Below are 9,727 nucleotides of genomic sequence, written 5' to 3' on the forward strand. Positions count from 1 at the left end.
CCTTATGTGTAGTCTCTCCCTTCCCTGACTGCCTGCATTTAAAAGGGTTTGAATCAGGGCGCCTAGGTGGCTCAGTCAATTAATTGTCTGTCTTCAGCTCAGGTTATGATCCCAGGGTCCTGGTGGAGCCCCATGTTGGGCTCTCTGCTTAGCAGGGAGCCTGCTTCTCCCTCTCCCTCTGCCGCTCCCCCTGCCTGTGCTCTTTCATGCTCTCTCTCAAATAAATAAATAAGATCTTAAAAAAAAAAAAAAAAAGAAAGGGTTTGAATCATCTCACCAGGGCATTCTCCCCTGGGATGTCACTCCCAAGTCAAGACTGGGAGTCTTTAGCAATTGGACAACCACTTTTATCTGAGACTATCTGTGCCCACATACTACTTGAATGGGGTCCTCCTAGCCAGCAGGGAGGTGTGTGGTCCAGTCCCCAAACTGAGCTTGTCATTGCAGACCACTTCCAGTACCATCTGTGTTGATGGGTTCTCTGGGCAGCAGACATCAAGGCAGAGTTAGAATTGCAAGAGATTTATTGCTGGTAACATCTATTAAAGGAGTAAAGGAGTAGACAGGGTAAATCTTTAGACCATGATGCAGGTTTGACACCTGGGAAAGGAGAGGGGAGAGAAAAGAGGACTGAGTAGGAAGAGCCTCAGACAGAGTAGGAAGAAGCTCCATGAAAATCTCGGCCAGCTCATAGAGGGGGCCCACGTTGGGCAGAAATGTCCAGGCACTAGCATCTATACCACGCTCAGGCATTGACAGAGAGCTTCCTGGGAAGAAAGTGGCCATGGTGTGTAGTAACTAGAAGAAGGCAGAAGAGGGATTCTGGGATTTTGGTAATTATCTGTTTCTTAGCCTAGGTTTCATGTACATGTGTTCATTTTATAAAATTTTATCAAGCTTACTTTTATGTATACATGCTATCGTTTTATTTTTAAAAAGTCATAGGTCTCTGCCTTTGGCCTCTAAATAGTCTTTTTTTTTTTTTTTTAAAGATTTTATTTATTTATTTGACACACAGAAAGAGAGGAAGAGAGAGAGAGCGTGCACACGAGCAGGGGGAGAGGCAGGCAGAGGGAGAGGGACAAGCAGACTCCCTGCTGAGACCTTAACTGACTGAGCCACCCGGACAGCTCCTAAAGTGGTCCATGTTTTTAAAGTTTTTTTTTCTTTATTAGAGAGAAAGAAAGTACAAGCAGGGGGAGCGGCAGGCAGAGGGAAAGGGAGAAGCAGGCTCCCTGCTCAGCAGGGAGCCCGATGTGGAGCTTGATCCCAGAACCCCGGGATCACAACCTGAGCCAAAGGCAGACACTTAACCGTCTGAGCCACCCAGGCGCCCCAAGTGGTCCATGTTTTTAAATAAATAATCTATCACTCAAGGTTCACATTAAGCAGCTACAAAGAGCAGAACTTGTGCTAGGTCTTTATGGGGATTTTTTTAAGGAGCTTAAGGGAGTATCTTACTTTGAGAGTTTATCTTCTTCTTAGAGAATAAGTTGCACAAAGAATGAGAGAATTAGTCTATAATCAACAGCCAGGTTACCTTTAGGGTAGGGAATTAAAGCTTATTTATCTGTGTACACCCAGAATCTTTAATGTCACCAGGAGTATGATATTGGAGTTCCTTCTATATTAGTCAACCAAGTAAAAGAATGAATTAATGAATAATAAATAAATTAAAAAATGAATGCTGGATGAGTACAAGACATTTGAGACTAGGGAGTAGTATGGGATGGCTACAGAATTGGCAATATCATTCGTAATTATGTTTCAGTTACAATCTATAAGGTGACGAGTCCTGAATCCTTACCTCTTTCATGAGTTTCAGAAAAACATTTACAACAGCAAACTTGATGTTGACACATGGATGTTTCAAAGGCACCTGCAACAAAACACATTCCAAAAAAAATTTTTTTTAAAGATTTGTTTATTTGAGAGAGAGAGAAAGAGCATGAGCAGGGGGAGGGGCAGAGGGAGAGGGAGAAAATCCTCAAGCAGACTCCCTGTTCAGTGCAGAGTCCAAAGCGGGGCTCGATCTCATGACCCTGAGATCATGACCTGAGCCAAAATCAAGAGTCAGATGCTTAACTGATTGAGCCATGCAGGCACCCCAAAATACATTCAAAATTGAACTCATTTTTCTACTAACCCTGTTCTCTTTCTCCTGCTGCTAATGTCACTTAGACCAGAATCTTAGAAGTCTTTCTAGACTTCATCCTCTCCCTCAGTCTTCACATTCAATTTGTTATTAAAATCTTGTTATTTCTATTTCTTCAATTGCTTTGGAATTTGATTTCTTCTCCCTCTGATTTCCTTCCTTCTGGCCACTCTTCCTTGTCATTGTTAAACTAATTTTTCTAAAATGGAAATTTAACCATGCTTCTGTTTTCCTTTATACTGTCTCTTAGCTCCTCACTGTTATAGGATAAAACCCATATTCCTTGATTAGCCTGACTTGAAACATCTTCCACAATCTGGTCCTGTCTACGTTGCTTACCTCCCTACAAAGCTGGAAGCTCCTGGTGATTTGGAGACTTATTCTCCTCATCTTTTTCATTCCAGTGCCTCACAGTTTAGGTAACCTATTAAAGTTTTCCTAAATGAATAAATGAGGAGATAAGACCTGAACTGGGCTTTGCAGATTGGGCTGCCTGGATAAAATATAGATAGAAAGATCTGGATCCTTCAAACAAATATTGGGCTACTAAGTTGAGCTATTAGTAGAGATCCCTTGTCATTTTTTTTAAAGATTTTTATTTATTTATTTATCTGAGAGAGAGAGAAACAGCGAGAGAGGGAACACAAGCAGAGGGAGTGTGAGGGGGAGAAGCAGGCTCCCCCCCTGAGCAGGGAGCCCGATGCGGGGCCCGATCCCAAGACCCTGAGATCATGACCTGACCCGAAGGCAGGCACTCAACGACTGAGCCACCCAGGTGCCCCTAGATTCCTTGTCATTAATTTTTGTATCTCCATGACCTGCCAAGTACTTGACACATACGAGGTATTCAATATATATTGGATTAATTAATAAATTAGTGAATGGTATTATGTATTCAGCCATAAAACAATATTTCTTTCAGGAAATGTAATGCTCAATTAATTACAGAGCACATTATGTGAGGAAGAGATGAAAACTCCATTAAGTCTTTGTGAAGAGGCTACAATGTTGGCCCAATATCGGAGCAAACAGACCAGGCCTCAAGCCAATTTAATCAATCAAGTAAATTCCTTATTGACCAGAATATGGACCTATTGTTAGAGAGGACACCTGTCCTCCTAAGATCAACAGCTCCAGTATTAGTTTATTAACTGTAACCAGATCTGGCTACAGATGCTGCCAAAACAGGGATATCCCAAGGTGTTGTTACTGGATGCTAATTACCTCCTAGAGGCTTTAAGTCTTTCAAAATGAAGACTGTATGCTCAAATAAGTCATAAATATTATTGAAGTTTCTATTTCCAGCGAACAGTTAAACTCATATTTTTTGTAGCTGGGATATGTAATGGACATGCTGGCATTTTAATACTTATATTGAGGTTCAGAAGTCAAATATTTTACAAGGTCCTAGGAACTTATTTGCAAAGTAGTATGTTATGAAAAATGACCCTAGTGCAACACAGTCACTCCCTTTGGAGAACTCACAAGTAAATTTAGTTAGTTAAAGCTTCTGCCAGCATGACTGTAGCCCAGATAGTAACAAGGATATCTCCAGTTGCCAGTTGCTCTTATCTGCTGCTTCTGATGCCTAATTTGGAGAAACTCCATTTTACTGCAGGTTCAAGTCTCTGGGTTATCTTACTCCTGGACATTTCTGCAAGTGTTGGATTCTCTGGAGCTTTCAAGGAAACTCAGTGGTTCATGATATAGAGCCTCTCACTCAAAATACAAAAGGGTAAGCTGGTTAAAGTATCAACGGTCAAGACTTCATAAAGCTTTTTTCTTGACAGGAAGAGTATTAATTAACCTTATCAATTAGATGAAGAGATTAAACCTAATAATAACCTTGACTAGTCTTCCCTCATTATGCTGGACTGTGGCAAAATGCTTTCTACTCTCATGCCACATGAAATGGATTTTCCTGCTTCTAGTTTAACTGGCTAGAAACTTCAACAAATGAAGCTTACATTTTAAAATGAGATGGTTTTCTTTGACCCTCTGGGACAGAGAATGGATACATGACAAGGATGGAGGCCAACTTATTCATCCTAGTCAACAAGAGGCTTGGAGCTTTAGGGAAAAATTTCTCCAGAGACGAAAGGTTGTCATTTACAGTTCTCTAAAAAATTAATAAGGCAATTTGATTTTTAATACTTCTGCAATCTCAGTGTAGTGACTTTTCATAGCCCTGAGCTATGTGTTTAAATGCACTTCAAAATGTCAAAGTGGGGCTCTACACATCACCACTTCCTGCTGTTTCCAAAAATAGTTTCTTTCTTAATTATCTTCAGACTTACAACTTCATTTGAAAACAATTTGAGGGGCACCTGGGTGGCTCAGTCGTTAAGCGTCTGCCTTCGGCTCAGGTCATGATCCCGGGATCCTGGGATCGAGCCCCGCGTCGGGCTCCCTGCTCGGCGGGAGGCCTGCTCTCTCTCTCCCGCTCCCCTGCTTGTGTTCCCTCTCTCGCTGTGTCTCTCTGTCAAATAAATAAATAAAATCTTAAAAAAAAAAGAAAAAAAGAAAACAACTTGAAATGCTTCTGATCGGTTGTAAGCAAAGCTGATCACTTGCTGCCTTCTGAAAGTTAGGAGCAAATGCAGCCTGGCTGGAGTTTGTAGCCTATGAATATTCATGGAAGGCAGGATTGCCTAGTGGTTAAGAGCACCAGCTCTGGAATCTGGTAACCTGTGTTTGAGTCCTGGGTCTGTTACTCACTAGCTACAAGACTTGTGCAAGTTCCTTCAACTCTCATCAGTGAAAATAGCACCTACTGAGCATAACATAGTGCCTGGGACAGTAGTAGGTGCTCGGTAAATCTTATTAGCAAAAAGAAAATAAGCATCAGCATCAGCAAAACATTGTACCAACAAGACTTTGTACTAGGTCCTGAGGATACAACAATGTGTAAGATATGGGTTGCATCCTTCCCAGGCTGACTGGAGAGAAGACATATATACAAACATACGTTTATTAGATGAGTGAGTGAAAGGAAGATCTGTCGAGGAAGAAAGACAGGTGCTTGGCCTTGGTGGAAGGGGAGAATCCAGATACGCTGATGACAAGGCTGGGGGCATTCTCAAATCTGTCACATTGCATAAATTACTCTTCTTGTCAACCTCAGTGAACATCTCGGGTACCTCAATGACTAAGAATTCATGGGGCAGGAGGGTAGGGGAACTTAAAAGGTTATTGGCTTTTTTTGAATGTTTTCAGTTTGGTCATTTGAAAACTAAGATTTGTTGCTAGTTTAAAAATACTTCTTTTCCTTAAGTAAATGAAATATTTTGTCAAATGTTGAACAGAAATAATTCTCTGCCACAACAAAATAAAAAATTATGTATATGCCATATTTAGGTTTCTTTGGAGATAACATAAACAGATATGATCCTTGGCTCTGAGGTACAGTCAAAACTCTGAATCAACCAAGTTTATATATAGTTTAATAAATCATACTTTAGGAAAGGTGTATGGTCCAAATTCAGTTCAGGGGAAATATGTGAGCTTGACTAGGGTGGTGGCAACGAAGAGGGGAAGAAGTGTATAGATTCAAGATTTTTATAGATGACCTATTTTAGACATGACATATTGTAAGGAGAAAAAGGTAGCAGATAATATTTTCCAGAAGACTCTTCTCTAGAGACAACAAAAGTATTTGGTACTCTATTATAACCAGAAACTTTATGAAAAGATAGTAAAATAATATCCAAATACTGACATGTTAGGGAAAGAACTATTGGAATGTCTCTCTCTTTCATTCTGTAATTCGTTAAAAAATGTATTGTGTTTCCTACTATGTGCCAGGCAGTATGTGTTAGGTAATGCACATGTGGTTGTGAACAAAATAGGTATGTTTCCTTCTCTCACGGAGCTGGAATAAGATAGGTGATAAACAGGTAGGCAAATAAATCCCCATATAATTATACATTCATCCATCTATGCATTCAGGAACTAATTATTGAGCACATATTATGTGTTGGGGAACATTTTGCATTCTCAGGATAAAATGATGAGCAAAAGTAGACCATCCCTGTCTTCATGGAGCCTACATTCTGAGGTAGGCAGCTTACTCAGTCACACTAAAAAAGGTGAAGTTGTAACTATGTAAGAGCTATGAAGGAATATACAATAGGGAAATATGACCTCACAAGGAAGTCAGAGGAAGCTTCCCTGAGGAAATGAAGAATGGATGGAGAACTGAGGGATAAGGAAGACTAAGCCGGCAAAAGGAAGGAGAGGAGAACATTCATAACATAGGGAAGAGCATGTGACTAAGGCTATGATCTGTCTTAGAGGCCGAGAGACTGTGAGTGCGGCTAGAAGAGGAAGAGTAATCCACAAAGGAAACAGAGAGGGAGCAGCTGGAGGTGAAGGAACAAACTCAGAGAGTACTGGTCATGGAAGCCACGGGAAGACAGTGTTTCAAAGAGGAGGCCATGGACAAGAGTCAAATGCTGCTGAGAGGTTAAGAAATATGAGAACTGAAAATATCCCCTGGATTTCACAACATGCAGGTCATTGGTGAGCCCAGTGGAATGATGGGCCAGAAGCCAGAATGGAATGCTTTGAGAGTGAGTAGAAGGTGAGGAAATGTAGGGAGCAAGAATATAGATTAAGAATTGCATTTGGTCACATGTAATGGATCCTGATGACAGTAGGTTGCTTAACTAAATAGGGTTATTTTCCTCATATAACAAGAATGACGGAGGGAGACAGTTAAGACTGGTGCCGTGACTCCATGATGTCACCAACGTCCTAGAGTCCTTCTTTATGCTCTGTCATCCCCAGTATGTGGCTTTTTTCCCATTGTGCATGCAAGATGGCTGCTAACTCTCAACCCAATGTTTCAGATAGGCAGAAGAAAGAAACATCAAGGGGAAAGGTCTGGTACCTATACCAGGAAAGCAAACATTTTCTGTAAATCTTCAGCTGACTTCAGCTTACTTATCATTGGCCAGAACTGTGTCATATGGCTACTCCTAGCTATAAGGGCAGCTGGGAAATGGAGCTCTTTAGTTTGAATCATTATTGTTCCTAACAGAATCAGTTTCTGTAGCAAACAGGGGAGATGGATATTGAGGAGGCACCCATAGCAGCTACATAACATGTACAAATCATATGTTGAAAAAGTGTGTCCACAAGGGAAGATTATAAGATGATAGCTGGAGGTGGATGTGGGATTGAGTGACCTTTTAAAAAAACTGGGGATGACTTGAATGTATTTAAAACTTGATAAGAAGGGTCTAATCAGGAGAGAGAAAGTTTGAACATACAAGAACAGAAAAGGATAACTGACAGTGTAATGTTCTTTAGAGAGAGGGAATGGAATCTAAACAAAGAGAAGAGGGATTAACTTTATGTATTTATTTTAAGATTTTATTTATTTATTTGACAGAGAGAGACACAGCGAGAGAAGGAACACAAGCAGGGGTAGTGGGAGAGGGAGAAGCAGGCTTCCCGTTGAGCAGGGAGCCTGACTCGGGCCTCGATCCCAGGACCCTGGGATCACGACCTGAGCCGAAGGCAGACACTTAACCATGGAGCCACCCAGGTGCTAAGGGATTACCCTTAAAGAGCAATAAGGATGGGCTCTCTCTTGTAACAATAGGAAGGAGGGAAGTAGGCTTATATTTTATATTGGGAAAATGGGGCTTCTATTTCTTCTATTGTATAGGAGGTAGGTTTGCTATTTCCAAAGAGGGTAGAAGGGAGTGAACAGAGCTTTGAGAAGTTTGAGATGTTGAAGGCTGAAATCACCGTTGGGGGGCAAAACTGACTCAAATATAAAGGGCACAGTTTTTTTTTTGCAGTGGGTTTGCCGACAGAACACAGGTGTTGTGAAAACCACCACTCAGCCTAAACCAAAATGGAAAGGAAAAGTCTCACATCAACATTGTCATCATTGGACAACTAGATTCAGGCAAGTCTACCACTACTGGTCATCTGATCTACAAATGTGGTGGGATCGGCAAAAGAACTATTGAAAAATTTGAGGAGGTGGCTCCTGAGATGGGAAAGGGCTCCTTCAAGTATGCCTGGGTCTTGGATAAACTGAAAGCTGAACATGAACATGGTATCACCACTGATATCTCCCTGTGGAAGTTCGAGACCAGCAAGTATTATGTGACCATCACTGATGCCCCAGGACACAGACTTTATCAAAAACATGATTACAGGCACATCTCATCTCAGGGTGACTGTGCTGTCCTGATTGTTGCTACTGGTGTTGGTGAATTTGAGCATGCCCTTCTGGCTTACACACTGGGTGTAAAACAACTAATTGCTGGTGTTAACTAAATGGATTCCACTGAGCCACCCTATAGCCAAAAGAGATACGAGGAAATCATTAAGGAAGTCAGCACCTACATTAATAAAATCGTTTACAACCCTGACATAGTAGCATTTGTGCCAACTTCTGGTTGGAATGGTGACAACATGCTGGAGCCAAGTGCTAACATGCCTTGGTTCAAGGGATGGAAAGTTACCCATAAAGATGGGAATGCTAGTGGAACCACGCTGCTTGAAGCTCGGATTGCATTCTGCCACCAGCTCGTCCAACTGACAAGCCCTTGCCTCTGCCTCTCCAGGACGTCTACAAAATTGGTGGTATTGGTACTGTCCCTGTGGGCCAAGTGGAGACTGGTGTTCTTAAACCTGGCATGGTGGTCACCTTTGCTCCAGTCAATGTTACAACTGAAGTAAAGTCTGTTGAAATGCACCATGAAGCTGTGAGTGAGGCTCTTCCTGGGGACAATGTGGGCTTCAATGTCAAGAATGTATCTGTCAGAATGGAGAAGATATTTGCAAATGACATACCAGATAAAGGGGTAGTATCCAAAAACTATAAAGAACTTATCAAACTCAACACCCAAAGAACAAATAATCCAATCAAGAAATGGGCAGAAGACATGCACAGACATTTCTGCAAAGAAGACATCCAAATGGCCAAAAGACACATGAAAAAGTATTCAACATCACTCAGCATCAGGGAAATCCAAATCAAAACTTCAATGACCTGCATCTCACACCAGTCAGAATGGCTAAATTTTTTAAAAATATTTTATTTATTTATTTGACAGAGAGAGATACAGCGAGAGAGGGAACACAAGCAGGGGGAGTGGGAGAGAGAGAAGCAGACTTCCCGCAGAGCAGGAAGCCCAATGCGGGGCTCAATCCCAGGACTCTGGGATCATGACCCGAGCCGAAGGCAGACACTTAACGACTGAGCCACCTAGGCACCCCCAGAATGGCTAAAATTAACAAGTCAGGAAACGACAGATGTTGGCGAGGATGGGGAGAAAGGGGAACCCTCCTACACTGTTGGTGGGAATGCAAGCTGGTGCAGCCACTCTGGAAAACAGTATGGAGGTTCCTCAGAAAGTTGAAAATTGAGCTACCCTACGACCCAGCAATTGCACTACTGGGTATTTACCTCAAAGATACAAATGTAGTGATCCAAAGGGGTACATGCACCCCAATGTTTATAGTGGCAATGTCCACAATAGCCAAACTATGGAAAGAGCCAAGATGTCCATCAACAGATGAATGGATAAAGAAGATGTGGTATATATA

General features: G+C 41.7%; 1 long non-coding RNA gene across 3 annotated transcripts in view; it reads right to left on the reverse strand.

Moving 5' to 3' along the window:
* The window catches only part of LOC115940902 (uncharacterized), a 118,429-nt gene that overhangs the window by 79,203 nt on the left and 29,499 nt on the right, over positions 1 to 9,727 (reverse strand). For all 3 annotated transcript variants that reach the window (XR_014148902.1, XR_014148904.1, XR_014148903.1), the window contains exon 2: positions 1,808 to 1,879. This is a non-coding gene — a long non-coding RNA (uncharacterized LOC115940902). The remainder of the gene's footprint in view (positions 1 to 1,807; positions 1,880 to 9,727) is intronic.

This window comes from Leptonychotes weddellii, chromosome 10, assembly GCF_054177405.1.
Source record: "Leptonychotes weddellii isolate Sample4059 chromosome 10, ASM5417740v2, whole genome shotgun sequence".
NCBI classification, from domain to species: domain Eukaryota; kingdom Metazoa; phylum Chordata; class Mammalia; order Carnivora; family Phocidae; genus Leptonychotes; species Leptonychotes weddellii.